Raw genomic sequence first — 18573 nt, forward strand, 5'->3', positions numbered from 1 at the left:
CAGGTGTGTGGCATGCCGCTCCCTGCGCTGCCATGCCTACCACATGGCACCCACTTCTGCCACCTCCGTCCCTTCCCTTTGGAATTCCTCCTCCTGCCAGCGCTGAAACGTGGCTTGACTCTGAGTTGCACAGAAGTGATGCGACCTTTCAGAAAGCTTTGGGAAAACCTTTGTTTAGGATAATCTGTTGTGGAATAATCCTTTGGATTAATTGAGGAGGCCATGGATCTTCCAGCCCAGACATAACTGTATCAGCGAATGTGTTTGCTGTTAGGGGCACAGCTAGTCAGGAAGAGAACACGATCTTGCTAATTCAAGAGGAACAGCGAGGATGCTGACCTATCACAAATAACTGAATTTTTCAAATTAACCAACTCTTCAACAGACAATACAAAATATAAATAAATAAAGGCTAAAGTGTCACTGAGCATACTTTGTTCATTTATTTTGATGACTCCTTAGGTTTAAATTGTGAAAATACTTTGCAGTGTACAAGTAAATGTGCTGTGATGAACTTTCTAAAAATAATGAAGGCTTCATCATCTTTGAATGAACGTCTATCCATGTAGCTTGTAGCTGGAATTGAAAACTAATGGAGAAATTACTGTATAGAAGTGGCTTTTTTAAGAGAAATTATGGGAGAAGAAATGTTCTTCTTGACTTGTTCTTCATTCTTCACAGTGTTGTGTGTATTTCAACATCACAGACCTCAAGAAGCCAAAAGCTATTTGATGTCCCCTGGATTCTTTAACTCTCTGCTAAATCTTGGGGAAGGCTCATTCAGATTTCCCCAGAATCTCTAAGGAAGAACACAGTATTGTGTCCTGGTGTCTTATCCACCCCTATTTGCCTTATGTAGTCTTGCCACACTTTACAATCTGATATGCTAAATTTCAGATACTTGCTCACAACCAGGTTTTGGATAAAGAGATGAATTGAAATAAAACTCCCCATGGGCCTAGAATAAAATTTCACTTGCTCCAGAATTCCACAGTTCTAAACATACTACCCACAATTTTAGAAGTAATTTTTGAAATATAAGCTTAAGGGTATAAAGTGTTTATCTTCACACTTTATTTTCACCCCCTCTTAAAATGCAAGAAAATGTTCTATTTTTCTAAGGCATAAAGACAATGTAGCTCCATAAACTAAAGAGCTGTACTCTTCTTCCAGCCATTTATTTGTCTTTTTCTCCCACAAAATACAACATAGGATACCTTATTAATGTTATTTAAAAAGATGCTATAAAACCAGTGCTATGTGAGTAGTTGTCTCAAGGCTTAAACTGTGAAGTTTTAAAAAATCCTGGTAATGTCAACTGTCTTCAAGAAAGTCTGTGGGCTACAGCAGCCCTTCTTTGGTGGCCCTAATAATTTGCTGAATTCATGTTTTCTCTTAGAAATGTCAGTATGAACAACTACTGTTTCAGGTAGCAAAGAAGAGTTACCATGCCAGGGCACACATGTGTGACACTCTTTCCAAATCTTCAAGAGAGAAAAAAAAAAAAAGAAAAACCCAAAAAAAACTTAGGAGCAAAAAATCCTCACAGATTCTGCCTCTAATGAACTCTCAACTGTTTCAGCCACTGGGCTCCAGCAGCTGCTGTTTATTCCTTTCACCCAGAGAATGAGAACTGAAGAATAAAAGGCTAAGAGATGGAGTTTTGTGAGTGAGATGGCTTTAGTCAAAGAATTACACTAAATGTAAATAGACTAGAGATAAAGAAGGGAGTTGGTATGGGACACCTTATGCTGGTAGCACATTTATTTACCACAGTACAGGGCTGACTGAACAGGCAGCTGTCCAAATCTACTAGGAAAAGCATTCCTAGTAAAATATAATGCAGTAACCATTGTTATAATATTTATTACAGAGTTAGTGTAGTTTGCTACTCAGATGTGACAGTATTAAGAGGTGAAAAAGGGGCAGTTCTTGCTACATGGACAACACTAATGGGATTTTCAGGTTTGCCATTTTCCTGTGGCCAGAGAGGTAAATAACTCAGAGACAAAGCTTGATTTCAGCCATGGGATGGCAAAGGGAAAACCAAGTCATAGCTCTATAGATACTCAGTGCCTACACTGGTGGCCTCAGCCCTTCTTTTCTTCTCAGGATGGAATTTTTTACGATAGCTCTGAGCTTTGAGTTCATTCTTAGTAGCTGAATTTCTGTCCAAATGCCTCTTTTCTGCCTGCTTAGACTGGGGGGGGGGGGGGGGGGGAAGGCATTGCCCTAGAGGATCATGATGTTTGAGGACAATAATCAGCTCTAAAATTACTTTCTTTAACCCCCACCTTCTCATTATCATTTTGCAGTGATAACTACAAAGTACAAATAAGCAGTGAAAATAGAAGATGTGAAATACCCATGACAAAATACATCAGCATTAAAATGACACTTCCTCTGCCTTTACTTGGAACAGTAGTTAGCTGACATGGTAGAAATCCTAAAACTGAAGAGCAAAAGTATTTCATCAAAAAAAAAAAAAAAAAAAAGAGATTTGATAATCTTTAAAGATTATTCATGGCCCATATTTCAGTGGAGAACCAAAGTCCCCAAGATTTGTTGGGATGCATCCTGTGTGTCTTTCAGGATGGGTACCAACATCATACTGTCAGCCGAGCTGCATTAGGAGCCATATGATGCCCCGTGGTCTAACAGCAGGGTATGCAATGAAGATCAACCATTCCTAAATTTGGTGGGCATGATCTTCTCAGGGCAAAGCTCACTCACACCCACAGCATTATCGAAGACAAAGCTCAGGAGTCTTTTCTTCCCTATGACTTTTTAAAGAGAGCTGTGTCCTTAGAGGAAATGTTGGGATGAAAATGTTTAAGTATTATTCAGTACATTCCTGAAATTTTCCAGTGCTGCTCTTATTCAGGATTAAGTTCTACTGCATTGTATTGTACCAACAAACAAACAACAAATCCAACCCCAAGGCATTTAGTCTTAATCCACTGGATTTTTACTGCACTACTGCTTAAGTGGGAACAGACCTCAAATGCTGCTACTCCTTTTCTGAAGGCAGAAGACCGTAGCACTCGAGCTCAGAAGCTTGACCATTGTTTGTATTGCAGAGCCTATGACATACTTAAGTAGCTGAGCACAACAATAAACAGAATAGCCAGTTCATTAAATCATTCTTTGTTAAGACTTTCCAAAGCTTTGGGCTTAAGCCTCTTAAAATTGAAATCATTATGCTATTTTTTTTAAAACAAATGAGCAAACATAACTCACATAAAAAGGGGAAAACACAACAGAGTCTTTGATGTATGCATCATCACTGTGATGTCTTACTGAGATTAAACTATATGTCTAACACCGCTAAGAGGTTTCAACAGCTCTTTCCAGGGAGAAGCTGAAATCAGGAAGGGCTATAAAGTGCTGCTGTTGCTGTCACCTCTCCTGCAACAGCTTTCCTTGGCCTGTCACATCATGAGAGAGGCTATCAATAAACTGTAGAGTGGTGTTTGTGGTCCCTCTTGTGTCTGTAAGTTCCTGTCAAAACCCTGACTTGTTGACACACCCTGACAGGCTCTGAGGATGACTAGAACTGACAAAAGGTGGAAGCAGGAGTGGAAGTTTGCTGCCTTGGGCAAGTTTGTTCTTTTAACATCATGTACTAATATTCAGGCTTAGAAATACAGCCGAACTATTCATAGCCCTGAGGTATTAGGCAAGCATTTTATACAAGGCTATTTAGATATGGATAAAACACCTTAATAAAATGCTACTGTTATGAGTGCACCAAGTTATGCTCCTTTTTAAATCATAAACCTCATCCTTTCTTTTGCTACACAGCTCTGGCTGCATACAGCTTGTTTCTTCTCTCTGTGCCAACACTGCAGCCACACTGCAAAAGAACTCAGTTTCTCTTTCTCCATAAAACAATCTTGCACCTTTACTCACATCATATGCCATGGGCAGAATCTCTGCCTTTCCTGTCCTGTAGACACTGTTAGTATGTGAAATCACACACTATTTGCATGAGAACATATTCTATGGAAAGCAGAAGAGATATGCAGAGCTAAGCAAAATCTTAAAAGAAGGAATCACCATTTTTCCCCCACTGTTTCTACTATCTGCTATTTCTCTTCCCTCCCTTGCAATGGTTATGACCTTTGTTGTTAGGACCACGTCGGACTAAGGGCCAGCCTCTGATGGGTGCTGAGAGCTCCCTGGTTTTGATGGGTTACTCAAAGCTTCTAGGGCCCAGTTTCCTTTCCACAGGTATCCCTAAGCAGTTTAGGGCTGGGGAGTGTTGCTAACAGCCTTGAGAAGTGACATGTTCCTCTCTGGGAACAATAAAGACAAACAATAATGGGTGTGTTGAACATTCTCCTCTATCAGACCATTTAATTGCTTTTTCAATTTTTTCATTTCTTACAATTGTTGCTAATATAAATTTCAAGACAGAGCTTACCCTGATATGGAAGTTACAGAATCATGGCCAAAGATTCTTTCTCTGTGAATTACCATACCCCAAGGCAGTTCTTCCTGACAAGAGGAGGGTTAAGAAAAAAGGTGTGAGGGAGAGAAGAAGGCAAAGCCCAGCTCATTTTTTTTCCCATGTAAGGTACCTCAGCCTGAGCACAGGGCTGCAAACTACCTGCCTAGGACAGTTGTGGCCTCAGATCTAAGACTAGGCTCTCCTTTCTGTGCAGACACAAAGCACTTACAGCTCTAAAATACATGTATAAATGAATTGAGAGTTAAAAACTACTAGAGAATACTCCATGGGATTATCTGTACTATCAAGACAGGAAAACTTTGCAGATGCTACTGTCTCTCTAGAGGAATAAATGCTTGCATTTTAATATTCTCAGCAGCTGGTTCCTGTTGAATGCCATCAGGATGATTCAGCCACCCACCAGGAACACCAGTAGCAAGTGCACACACAGACAAATCTGCAAAACTTTCTGCTCCTGATGCCACTGTTGTTACTTTGGCAGAATCTGAGCTGTATTAGTTGTTCTTCATTACTACCAGTAGCAGGTTTAACTTCACCCCAGGATGGTGAAAGAAAAACAGCTAGTCCCTCGGGCTGCCCTAATCAATCCAACTGTCTGCTTCCTATCAGTAGTGCTTCCCACAATCCACATCATTAGCAGCTTACTCTGTGGTTACCTCACTCATTTTCAGCCTCACCACAAGTCACATCTGCCCCATGAGCTCAAAGTGATGGCTCAGGCAGTCTGATGTCCTTCCCCCTGCTGCGGTCCACATCTGATGAAAGGGACATCACCTTATAACACACTTGGTTTCTGCATGAGACGCAACTGCAATAGATTACTTCCTCACCCCTGCTGATGAACAATTTATGTCTAAAAATACAAGGTCTGCTATCTCTCCCCATTTAAAAAGAGAGAAAAAAAATCAACCTCAGTGACGTTCTGTCTGTGGTCTGTGGACCACTTCCAGGTGTTTTATGGAGGTGCATCTGTCTAGCAGCAATAATGAGGCATTTACTTTTCCTCAAGCGGCAATGCTTCCTGACAGTCGTTGACTGGGTCAAATCACTCAATGCTTCCTCGAATCCTACTGGGACAAATTTCTGCCTTGCTTTTGTCTGGCACTTCTTGGAAGTAGAGTAAACTGTGATGCAAGTCTGCAGAACCCTACCTGGAGAGGCAAAACACCAGAGAAGACAGAACTAAACAGCACAGTCACTCCTGCAGACTGGTGGACCCATGACTATAGATCCTGCAGTAGAGAAAGTCTCTCAGTGGTAATTCATGTGATGACTGAAAGCCAGAGAGTGAAAATAAACAGCTCAAATGCAAAATGGTGGGAATGTAACAGAACAGCTGCATCCATCTGGTCAATAACACACGCTTATGTTTTCCTTCTTAATGCTACTGCCCTTTCACTCGGCTTAATAGGAAAGATGCTACAGGTGGACAACAATGCCGTATCAACATCTATTCGAAAATTATGGGGTTTAATTCCATCATTACAGAGGATCCTAATTTCAGCATTATTCAATGTTTTGAAAAAAAAAATCACGATTTCAATATGGAGATAAATGTCAGCACTGACCAAATCAGTGGTGTTGGCCTTCCAACAGGAATGACCTCAAATACTGGTGCCATACTCCTCAAGTAGTCTGTCAGAAAAATGTTAGAAATTTAGGTTTATCACCTGTGCCAAGTTATCCTGATGTGGAAAACAAGCAAAATAGATAAGTCAGAAATTGTTCATTGGGTAAGTGACAGAAATGTTATGAACACAAGTGTTCTTGTGTCAGATCCCTGATGTACCCATACAGTCTTTGACACCTACTGCTGACTGCACCGATATTCATCCTGCTTAGAAGAGATGCTATCATATTCCTTACTTGCTTTACAAAGAATATCTTCAAGAATTTGTATAATTTCTAGAATCCAGAGTCATCCCTACCATGATCTCAACTTAAATCAACGAAGTTATGGAACCACCACTTGTTCTCTCTAATGAGTGAACAGTTAAGTGCCATTCAGAGTCAGCCAGGAGTGTGCATGAATATGGAAAAGAGAGACAGGAGGGCAGCAGAAACTGAGAGAATAATCTTTCATGCCAATTTAAAAACAAAACAAAAAATTAATGAAAATTTTAACTGCCTACCCAGTTTTCTAGTATTTCATCTCATGTAAAAAGCAAGAATTAAAATGCACAGAAAGCAAAATTACTGAAACATGGGTATTTAATTTAATTAAACAAAAATCAGAGTTTTGCTTTTTTTCCTCTTCTTTGAAAAAAGAATGAGAGGAAGGAGAAAGAGAACATTTTAATTTCTTTTACTTTTTGCCCCCCATCAATATTGAGGTTTTTTTGACCAGTTCTTCCAGAAAGCTATCTCACTGGATGCGATGTGGCAACAAGGATCTGTAACTGATTGTGGTTTCAGGCCTGAGAATGCATTGGATTGTCTTCTCTGTTATTTTAGCCCCAAAGTATATTTTAAATAGCCTTAAAGAGAATGAAAATTCTTCTCATACCAGTGACAGGGAGAAATGGCTTTAGAAAGGACTTTCATGTTTCTAACAGTTTTTGGGTTTTTTTCCTTTTGAGTATTTTTTCTTTGCTTGCAGAGATGCAACAGGATAGCCTTTTAAAAAAAGAATTTGGCGACACTGAGTAATCCATTCATCAACAAGAACATCCAGATATGTGTTTCTTTCAAGCAGTAAGTGTCATGGCGTTTCCTTCTATGTACTTTGTATACATCTGAGACAACTCAACCTCACAAAATCAGTTTGAAAGAATGGCTTTTCTTTTTTTCTTTTTCTTTTTTTTTTTTTTTTAATGTTTTAAAAAGGATGTTATTGTCCTAAAAGTGAGTCTGAATGACCCAGACTGGCCCCATGTCAGTGCTTGGCCTACAATGGCCATTTTTGAAATCATCATTTCTCTTACTCTATTTTGCCAGATTGGTTAGGACCAGTCATGTATTTTCACAAGCAAACCAATGTCCTTCAATTTTTTTTTTTCTTAATAAAAACTAACCACTTTTACCTGCTGGCCAGAGGATTTTATCAAGTTTTAAGAGGAAAACACTAATATCTTCCAAGCATGAAACCCTCACTACACTCACACTCAGTAATGAGATTACCAGAGATATCTCACAGGTGAAGGAGGACAGGAGAGAAATGCTACAATATTTGAAGATGCAAGAATTCTTCATACTGAGCTGTGTGAAATCCAGAGACAACCTTGCCAATTGTACCTAATTATTTTGTAAGCATTTCACAGGTCATGCTGATGCCATCTTCTCAGCTGCCCCTGAGACAGGAAACCACCAGCTGCTTTTAGAGTTGCCTGGAGTAATTTGAAGCCAGGGGCTAAGTGACCTGTTCCAGGCTGCACCATGAGTGGGCAGCGGGTGAGGAATGATTCCATTTCGTAGGGTCCCAGGCGCCAGAGCAAAGAGAGGTGCTGCTCCAGAGAGGGCTGGAAGAGAAACAACTGGAGAAAACTAACAGTACACTTACCATAATAAAGTTTTACCCTATTCTTTGTTCCTTTGTTGGTAGGGAAAAAAAAAAGAGGCAAAAGCTATGTGTGTCACAAGAGCTTTCTCTTGCCTAATTAGGCCTCCCTTTCGTTATGCCCTACACATTGGAGTTTTAATCCTGAGCACAGAGAGGCCTTGGGCAGAAAATTTGGCCAGTCTTTTTCACAAAGTTTGAATGTGTTCAGACCTTTCAAAACTGTACCAACCCCTCTCTAACCTTCAGATTAAGTAGTGCATTTTCAATGCCATAATGAGCTAAACCCGCTGGCCTCCTGTGAGATGGGAAAGTACCCGCTGCTTGAGAAGCCCTAATCCAAGGTGAATTATTGCTACTTTTTGTTACATTCTTAACATACTCTGATATTTCACCATTTGTTTTGACCTTATTGACCACTGCAGACTAAATTTGTTTCTTTTTACTGTCTTTAATAGCTTCATGATGCTTCTCTTTTCACATTACTTTCTGTGTGTATTCTCAAAACCTTTTCTCTTTTGTTCCCATCTCTAGAATGGGATCTTTGACTTTAGCCACATATTTCTTTCATTTGTGACTTATATATATAAGTAGAAAAAGAAACCCACTTTCCTGGCATACTATTTCTTTTCTCTATTCACCCACTTCTTCTGCCTCACCTCTCACTTCAAATTCCATTATTCACATCCCCATTCCCTCTATCTCTATTCTGGGTGTCAAAAACTTACCACCTGTTAGCCAGACCAGCAAAGTTTAATAATCCAAGCCTGGGGAGAAGATTTCTGACAGTAGAGGGCTCCTTAATACATCAGACAAAAGCATAGCTGAAGTTAAGTCAAATTCAGACTCAAAACAAGTAGAACAGACTTTAAAACTTTCAGAATAATTGTCTTAAATATGTGGTCATTCCTGATGACCACATATCCTGATTAGTTAAAAACTTTAGTATTAGCTGTTTTCCTGAAAGAGATGTTCTAGTTCAGCAGAACAAGAGTGCTTTCAGAAATTCAGTAGGTTTCATCACATAAAAGTAATTAGTTATGACTATTGGAAGTGCCCTTCCTGCTTGACCATCTTCAGAGATGAAAAGGCATCAGTGTTCAGTCTGTCTTGGACTCTTCCTGGCAGTGTCCCTTTTTTTTCACCTGTTAGCAGCCATTGGATAGTTTGGGAGATTCTTTCCCTCTTCAGCTACTAGGCTATTTCTAGTAGCTGAAGTAGGGGTTACACCTTCTCATGCTTGGGCTTGGGCTTCACACCTCCTTTAAAAATGGTGACTGTGAGGAGCTAAATGGATGTATTCCCCTAGCATCCACCCGTACACCAGAAAAGAGAGAAAACCAGAGCAACTTCTACTTTTCAAAAACCTTTTCTCATATTACAACTCCAGTCCCTGCCCCAGCTCCTGCTCAGGGCTTTTCCAGACTGCCTCCAGTACACCTGCCTAGTTCTCCTTGGCTCACTGAGGTCCCCAGAAGCTTCACTAAGAGCCCAAGATTGATACATTTTTCCAACTACATGTTCAAAGGACCATAGCAGCCACAGAGCTGTTAGGCCCAAGACACATAAAGTTATCAAGGACTCAATTTACACTAAATTACCATTTGGATATTTATGTTCTTAATCATATCTATGAGAATATACAGTCATGTCTTAACTGAAGTACAGCTGACAGATATGGAGCCAATCAGCACCGAATACATGGATTTTTCAAGGTCTGTTTAAATTCAGTCTAAACTGTGGGTTTATGGCATTGCAAAAATTTACTGAAAAAACATGAGTTAATATTTGTCCAGTTCTTTCACATGAGAAGCGCTATTACTGTTGTCAAAAAGTCTACTGTGGGCTTAAGTAGCTGTGAGAATGCAAAACAGTTTAAAATTTGAATAGCTTTCATAACTAATAGCAAGTAGGCAATATAACAGATGGTGACTCACATGAAAGATAAACCACATCTTAATAACTTACATTCAGAGGGGTAGTGTTTCCTAGTGCTCAGAGCATAAGACTGAGAACCAGGATTCCCAAGTTACTCTCCTGCCTCTGCCATTGATTTGCTGTGTGCATTTAGAAAAGTCACTTAAACATTTCTGTGCCTCAGTTTCCTCATCTGCAAAACAGAGACAGTTCTTACAAACATCACCAGCCTATTGAGGGGAAGAGACCCAAGCTGTCAGATTTTATAACAAGCCTTTTAGACAAATGAAGGTATGGAAGAGAGGTGTTGTCATTGTTGAGTCAGTCATTAATCAAATTGCAAAGTGGTTACTTTGAGCTGAGCTAATAAAGCCATCCCAAGAGTGGGAGGTGGCAGCTGCCTAACTGTGCTCCATACCCTCATGGTGTGGTTCAGGTCTGGAACTGAACATTGCTCTGCACAAGTGACACTTCAGAGGGAAGCCAAGGAGGTCAAATACAATTGCCTTCACTGAAATTTAGCCATGACATTATGCAATCTTTAGCAGCAATCTGAAATCTCTATTTTTATATACCTGATTAAAAAGGAGCACCTCAAGCTCTCCTGGTTTCTGTCATCATTAGATGGCACATTACTTCCTTTTGATCAGAAACAAGATAGCTTCTCACTCACTGACTTTGCTTGGTGCAGTTCTACAGAGTTTCATAAAGGTTCTCCAAAGCAAGCACCAGAAAAGTCTTATGGTGTCTGACATGAGCATAATACAAAATGAATCGGATGAAAATCAATGTTCACCTTAAATTTCTACTATATATGTCCTTTTGATGTTGTTATTATTTTGGCTGCTTATGAGGGATGGAGGTTTTAACTGTAGGAGTAGTAGAGACTACTTAGAGAGGGTCCATTTTTGCCATGCTTGTCAGACAGAGATGACTTTGCTGAGAATTTAATGAAAACAGAAGTTAAAGAATTGGATCAGGATGTTAAAAATTATTACAAGAGAGGAAGGCTCCTTGTAGGGTACACCCTGGTGCTTCAGCAGTGTGCAGGCAATGACACAAACTAAAGCCTGAAACCAGCTTGGTGGCTTTTCTCATTAGCAGGGATGTCTGCCTCAGCTCTGCCCTGCTTAGCACTCTCCAGCTAAGGTTATTGTGGCACTGATAATTTTCTGTGTTTTCTGAAAATTGTGGGGATCTATTTCAACAAGAAAAAGATTATCTATCTATCTATCTATCTATCTATCTATCTATCTATCTATCTATCTATCTATCTATCCTCTACCAATCTATCTATCTAGAATGGTTGATCTCACTGAAGAAGACCCTGGCATCTTTGTTATGAAGAGCTTTCTCTGGTATTTCCTGCTTCTCCAGCCAAAGAAATTATTACCAAACCCTTTTCTCTGGAAGCACAGAACAAAAATTATTTCTCACGCTGGCTTGATGGGACACGTAGTTGAGATTAACAGGTCAAAGAGTTTTCGGAGTCCTATTCTGTGGACTGCCTAAAGAATATTCCATGTAACTAACTTAACTGCTCTCCAGATGGTCAAAACTGAAAAGGCCATCTGAGCAAAAATCAAGTTTTGGAAAGTGCCATGAGAAATTTTAGCCAGAGGATGTGGATTCTACTTGTGCTGGCTTCAATGGAAACAGATTCACTCTAAATATTAATTTTTTTGTTTGCTTGTTTCATACCCTTAATTTCTTACAAAGAAATGTCTGGAAATTCCATGTTGTTATTTTCAAAAGTGATGAGTTCAAGTCACAGAATCTGGATCTGGATGCCTAGCAGTGCCAGAAGTTCAGGAGAGTTTGGACCAAGAAGGCTGGCTCAGGCAAGTGTTGAGTGTTTCCCCAGGATTTTTTGAAGGCCAAGACAAGGGTTTCAAAGAGGAGAGAGGCATGTGCAACATGGCAGAGTTACAAAAAAACATCGCTTGGAATTTCCTGGGTTTTGTGAGATTAAAATTGTGAGTCTAATTAGTTTAAGGAAATTAGCCCTTTATAATTTTCATTTTGTATTGAAGAAGTAAGAAAAATTAAAAATAGAATGAGAATGGAAAAATTAATGGGTTTCAGTAATTAGTTAATCAGAAAATGCTCCTGTCTTAGTGTGGCTGCCCAACACATTAAAAAAGAAAAAAGAGAAAAAAAAGTAACCATGACTTTCCTCATACTTTCCAAAACAGTATAAGCTTCACCTCTGAGCTTGGAACAACTACTTGACATTTCAACTCAGCTCATTTTTTAGCAGTAAGCCACTGAAATTGGTGTTTAGGTTGAAATACCATCTCACTATAACATTAATACAGACATAGAGTAAACACCTATATCCTGGCAAAAATAAACCAGAATTTGTTGCTCCTGCTGGCTACATCACATTTACATGACTTGCATGCACTAATGAAATGTTAAAGGGAAGGGAAACCTCTTCTGAGAGCAGACCTTTTCACCAAGTGCTGAACTGGGGATCTCTGACATCTGAAAGCAGCAGGACAACTTATTACACTGTAGGAAAACACATTTCTCTTGACACTGGTGATCCAGTCTGAGGCCTCACAAGCCACACACTGGTGCACTAAAGAGACATGTGTTAGACAAGCTGTTTTGTCCCTTGGCTATCACCCTCCCGAGCGCTGAACAGATCTGGATTGGGCTGGCTTAGAAAAAAAGTCAGATGAAAGCACTGAAGTTAAGCCAAGTTAAAACACAATTTTGGTGCAATTCCACCAAGTTCGAGTTATGCTAACAAAACTTCAGCAGCAGTGAGCCTGTCCTCCTCTGCCCAGCCCAGAGCACCACTTTCAAGCATTAGCTGCAGCACTTGGCTTTCAGCTCTCTGCACCTCTTTGCTATATTTATTTTGTGAGGTAGCTAAATACGTCTTTTGTAATTATTTAAGCTTGTAACATCTTTGAAATGAAAGAATCCACTCTGCAGAGATGATGTTGAAGAAGTCTGAAGAACATGTTGTTTTTTTTTTTTCTATAAATAAAGATGCTGAGCAACAATCCACTGAAATGGCCAAAAACTCGAAAGAAGCCTTTAAATTCCCACTTACATTGCTCTCAAACTTCAGCCTTATCGTGGAGCTGTTAGTACTGATTGTCAAGTCAACTAAATTCATGGGCGGCTACCAGAATGAGCTGACAAATAAATACAATACCCACAGCTAGGACTGCTCTGAGCACTGGAGCACTCATAGAGTACCAGGGAACATCATGTACCGTGCACGCAGAGCACACAATTCTTAAACATTTGTAACACTTACTCCAAAATCAGATTTCTTCCAACAAAGTCTGTAATCGCTTCCTCAGGAGCATGAATGTGCCTAAGCATGAAACGTTACAGTGAAGCTGGTTTTAAGTTGGTCAAGGAAGAGAGAAAAATAAGCCCGAAAATATTGCCTCTGGTCAAAGAGTCTCCTACCTGTCATTGGGACAACTGGCAAAAATGAAATAAAAAGAAATGGTGCGTTGTTGAGAGCGAAGCAGACACTGGTATTTATCTGGAGGAACTGGTGGCATATACAAATAAAGTTTCAGACTGCAGGAGTAATCTCAACTCAGCTCTAGCACCTCCACTAAAGCGAGTGAACCCTGCAGGCTCCAGAGGGATGCTGTGCTGTGCAAGCACACACTGGGATTTCTGGTTTCCAGCACTGATTCAAGGGGACCACACTAAATCCTGATCTTCTAGCTTTGTTTTTCACTACCTCTTCTCAGAAAAACCTGCACTGATTTCAGTGGGAAGGTGTCTTAGATGAGAAGTAAGAAACACCACCAACTAGCCAGGCAACCTCAATTTACACACCTACAGTACAGCTGAAATGCAGTTGTTTCTGGATTCTTAACAAAAAACCCTCTGGTCTGCATTTGCCTCACTTAAAGATTGCTTTTGTATGTTGGCCTAAGTATACATTGGAGAGGAAAGGCTAAAACTTACAGTTCTTCAGCTGTGTTAATAGGAATATCAGCCCAAAATGTATATAGATCACAGCCCAAAATCTGTCCATACTTTCCCCCGGAGCGTGGCGATCGGCCCGCACACAGTCACTGCTGAACAGCACAACTTGGTAGGACTGGCTGGCCACAGCACCTACCTCGGACAGAAAGTATCAGTAACTCCTTTGTGTCTCTACAGTGCAAACAGGATTTCGGCTTTGCTGGTCTCACCAAATTTGGACAAATAAAACACCAAGTTCCATAAAAATACAGCAATAATTACAGAGGGAGCAAAGTTGTGTAAAAAGCTCATTTACTGGTTTGCTTGACAAAGTATATTATGATTCAGGTTGCAAAAAACTGAAGCAAACGAACAAAAACACAAACGCTTTAAACTCCTCCGATGAAACTTAAATCTCCTCCCTTCAAAACCTCTCATTTTGGAATGTTTTAGGGATTTTTCTTCCCCCCCCACCTTTAAAAAGAAATGCTTAACAATTGTCAATAAAAATCTTTAGTTTACAAAGAGAAATTAAAACATGGCATAGGAAAGTATCAAAACAAAACATTACCTCTCTTTTGGAAAGACAGACCTTTTTCCTTGCAATGATTTAGTCAATTTGATTTCAATTCAGTGTTTCTGTTGACATAACTTATCGTTTTCAGACAAAAAAGTTTTGCGGTGGTGTTTGTCTAAATAATGTAGTACTAAAGACAGCAGAAACAGGGAAAAATATCATCTCCCTTAACTAAAATGTGACGCAGTATCAGAAATTCTGCTGCCACAAGGCTACTTTGCTACACACCTTCAATTATTAGCTGCTGTCTGGCTCCCCCCATCCTTTTATTAGGCACCAGAGTTCTGGTGCAGGAAACTTTTATGGGCGGCGTACACAAAGCGTGTCTAATTTCTAACTCGCACTTCATCCTCTCTTCCTCCAGCACAACGCTTCATTTTCTCACAGCCCTAACTTCCCCCATTTGCTCACCTAAATGCAGAAAAACCCAGCACAGGGATCGCTGCCTGACAGCTTTTCAAACTCCGTGTGCAGAAGGTGCCCAAATGAAATAAATAAAGAAACAGAGGGAAGTTTATGAAAGTGAAAGGAACGGCACGGAGGGAGCGGCAGGAGCGGCAGCAGGCAGCTCTGTGCTCCTCAGACTGACACAGGTGTATCCCAACTTCACCCACTCAGGCAGCAGAGACAGGGAGCCATGTACGGGTACATATGGACACACCGAGAAGTGCCAGAAGGGCACAGGAAGAAGCAAAAGAGAGAAATAAAGCCGAAAGGTGTTATTTATTTTTACAACTTGACAATGAACTTCAATTTTGGCAGAGGATTAAAAACAGCCCTGGGAAATAATTACGGGTTTTTTTTTTTTTTCCCTTTTCTATAAAGCTTCAGCACAAAAAGAGAGATTATAAAGGGGATACGCTCACACAGGCACACATAAAATAGGGGAGAACTAAGGAGAAGGAAATGAAAGGAAAAGAAAACAAACAGCCTCCTAACAGGCCCATACTGCTAACGGGAGTCCAAATAAAGAGTCATATGATATCTGATAGTGCAGGACACGTCGCCAGGAGCTGGAGCGGATTGCCTGCAGGAAGAAAGAGCCAGTGTGTTACTGCTCAAAGAGCTTTTCTTTCCCCATTTTCTAAATTTTTTTTCCCCCTCTCTCTTTTTTCTCCTGTACTGTGAATGTGTTACTCTCAGGTCAGTTCCACGGAGTCCCCAAAAGACAGCTATCATCCTTCTCCCTACTTCTGGATGCAGTGACAGCCACTGGAAGATACCTTCTAGTTGAGATTGGGGGGGCTAAATCTAGGTTTCAGCTCTGTTCTGACCTCTCTCGTATATCACCATCTCCAGGATTGAACATACAGAATTGTCACAAAAACCATGTTAGATTAAAAAAAAAATAAAGAGAGAATGGAGAGGTCAGGTGGGGGGAGAAGAAAAAATATTCAGGCAGAAAAAACCCAAGACTGCTTATCCTATGGAAAACTTCAAAGGCCAAGCCCCATTTCTGTTCTCTTTTGCTTACTTTTCCTGTGATTTTTTTTTTTTTTTTTTTCAGAGAGAGCAAGAGGGGAAAGTCACAGAAAATATTCAGACCATGAAAAACATAAGGAGTTAGGAAAACTCTCTGGAGGAATGAGGAAAGCAAAGATTTTGAGTAAAAGAAAGGCATTTGTAATTTGCCAAAAGTTTTTTTATTTGTTATGGTAGTCCATCGCTCTTGGCCAAGCATTGCACAGTAAACTGGGGAGCCCGCTAAGCACTTTTAGCTTGGCACTGCTACTGCTGTTGCCCATGAAAAGGTAGAACACCTGGGTTACCTGCAGCAAAGGAACCTGTACTTGGAGCGGGGGACTTCAGCCCCTGATGAGTCCCCAACTTCTGCTGGGAGAGCTCTGCCCACTGCAGCTTTGGAGAGGGAAGAGTCCCAGCTAATGAAGCTGTGGGAGTGCAAGCCCACAGTCTAGATACTGGTATGAAAATAAAACTGGTATTTTAACCATTAAAACTGGTGTTTTAACTGTCCACTTGTCATGGACAGTTTCCCTGCTCCCCAGTTTCTGCACGGGACAGGCTGTATCCTTCAGGATGTTTTGCCACTGCAGGGTACTGGGATTTCTAAAGCAGTGCAAGCAGAGCCCAAGGATGGATTTTTTTCCTCCCCCTCATCATATGAGGAGATGTAAATGGACTAATTCCCCGTATACACTTACACAATGCATAGGTGTTGCTTAAAAGCAGTGTTACAAAACATATACGATACCTACGAAGTGTAACAGGCAACCTCTTCTGAGGAAAGCCTGCAGCACGAACATAAAAATCATGGTATTGTAGTAGTAGTGCAGCCAGAAAGAGCATCGTAACTCTAATAATTTTATCTAGTTTTGTGTTTTGTCTGCTGATGATTTTTAGGGGGGATATAACATGCAGTTTCCTCTCGTGTTTTCTGTACCTCTGCTATATGATGCTGTTCGTAGATTGGCAATTTGTCAAAGGCAGGAAAATACAAATCAATATAGGAAGGAAGGCAGAATTTGGCTAAAGAAAGCACTTCCTTAAGCTACTGAATTTGCAACAGTATATATTCTCAAATATCCTAACCACTGCACAGGAGATGCTGTGGGGAAGATAGCCTGTGTGGTATACATTGTATGCAACAAAATTCAAATCAAACATCTCCTTAAACGTGATGCACTATTCCCTTCTAAATTACATGTGCCTATTTCACATACAAATAGACAAAAGAGTGTATCCATAAGAAACACATTCAGAAGAAGAAAAAATCTACAGTGCAAGAAAGTCTACCCTGAAACCCTCAATCTGGGGCTTGACTGAAGAACTAAACTCAGAAGGTGAAATGGAGCCATTTAAAAGAAGGTCCCACCGAACAGGAGGAACAAGCAAACAAACAAATAAACAACAACAACAAAAAAATCCCTGAGCTCCTACTAATCATTTGAGTGCCAATGAGAGGTGACTTTTAGACAGATGGTCAGGGGAACGCTGGGTCCGTGGACACAGACGTTAGTGCCCCATCTGTATTTTAGGATTCTAGCTTCAACAAGCCATTACCAACTTTTTTTCTAAGTGACAGAAAGTGAAAGATTTCTGTTCCCACTAATTTGTTTATTTTTTACTGAAACCACCCCATTTCCTTCTTTTTTTCTCTCCTGGTAAAAATTTGTTGGTTGATTTTTTAAGTAAACAGAAACTGTTTGCAGTATAACTTTTATGCCAAAAAAAAAAAAAAAAGAAAAAACAAAGAAAAAAAAAGATGCTAGGTAAGTTGGCAAAACAGCAATTGGAATTTAAAGAAGAGAGAGTTAAAAAAAGGGAGAAAAGAACAACATACCAAACTCACTTCTTCTTGTCCCCCTTCCATTCCTTTTCTTATTATTTCCAAATTATAATTTGGAGGTAAGGGAACTGCATTTCCTTTCAATCTATTTTGTTGCTGCCACACATTCTGTGCTTTGCTTCTCTCTCATTCTTTTTAGGAGGGGGAAAAAAAATCCCTAATAAAAATAGAAAAACATATCTCAGGCGTTAAGCTCGCTCTCCCCCTTCCTTTGTAAAGAACTCTTTGTTCTCTAGTGAAAATGCTGAAAAAAATCCCCGGGCTCCCTGAAACAAGTGCAAAACACTTAGAGGCTTTTGGGCTGGCGAGGAGCCAGAAACCCTCCCGCTGTCTGGTTAGGAAGAGAGGAAAGAGAGAGAGAAGAGAGAGAGGGAAAAAATTGGAGCTTCCTTTAATAGACATAGGAAGCAGGTCCTTTTTTTTTTTTTTTTTTTCTTTCCCTTTTTTTCCCTTTTTTTCAAAACTGGCGGTCAAGCGTTAAGTAACTCCCTGTCTAAATCCACCTGCTGGAAATGAACTTGGGTAACCCCCCCCAGGGGTGCACAAAGAGGAGACACAGTAACACACTCCCGGCTCTTCTCCCACCCGTCCCTCCCCGCTGCCCTGCTTCCATTCTCCCTGCTCCCAGCACACAAATGCCCACAGCTCGCACTCCCCCTGCCACCACCAACCCACGTACCAAAATAAACGCTCGCTCCATCTACTTAAAGAGCAGAGACTGCTGAGGGGGTGGGGGGAAAGAAGGGAAGAAAAAAAAAAAAAACCAAACAAACAAAAAAAAAAAAGGGGGGGGGGGTAAAGCGCTTTTTTCCATCTCGGTTGCGACAGTGATAAGGGGTAGGGAACATCTC

General features: G+C 40.4%; 1 protein-coding gene across 24 annotated transcripts in view; it reads right to left on the minus strand.

Moving 5' to 3' along the window:
- ZBTB20 (zinc finger and BTB domain containing 20) overlaps window positions 1–18573 on the minus strand; it is a 501814-nt gene that overhangs the window by 98534 nt on the left and 384707 nt on the right. For 2 of the 24 annotated variants that reach the window (XR_012054413.1, XR_012054415.1), the window contains exon 7: window positions 684–15442. The exons of 20 other annotated variants lie outside the window; for them this stretch is intronic. The gene's annotated coding sequence lies outside the window, so the exon portion shown is untranslated. Of the gene's footprint in view, window positions 1–683; window positions 15443–17716; window positions 17880–18573 lie in introns of those variants that run through there. 2 more of the 24 variants (XR_012054411.1, XM_072925250.1) reach the window with 2 other exon arrangements.

This window comes from Taeniopygia guttata, chromosome 1 (assembly GCF_048771995.1).
Source record: "Taeniopygia guttata chromosome 1, bTaeGut7.mat, whole genome shotgun sequence".
NCBI lineage: Eukaryota > Metazoa > Chordata > Aves > Passeriformes > Estrildidae > Taeniopygia > Taeniopygia guttata.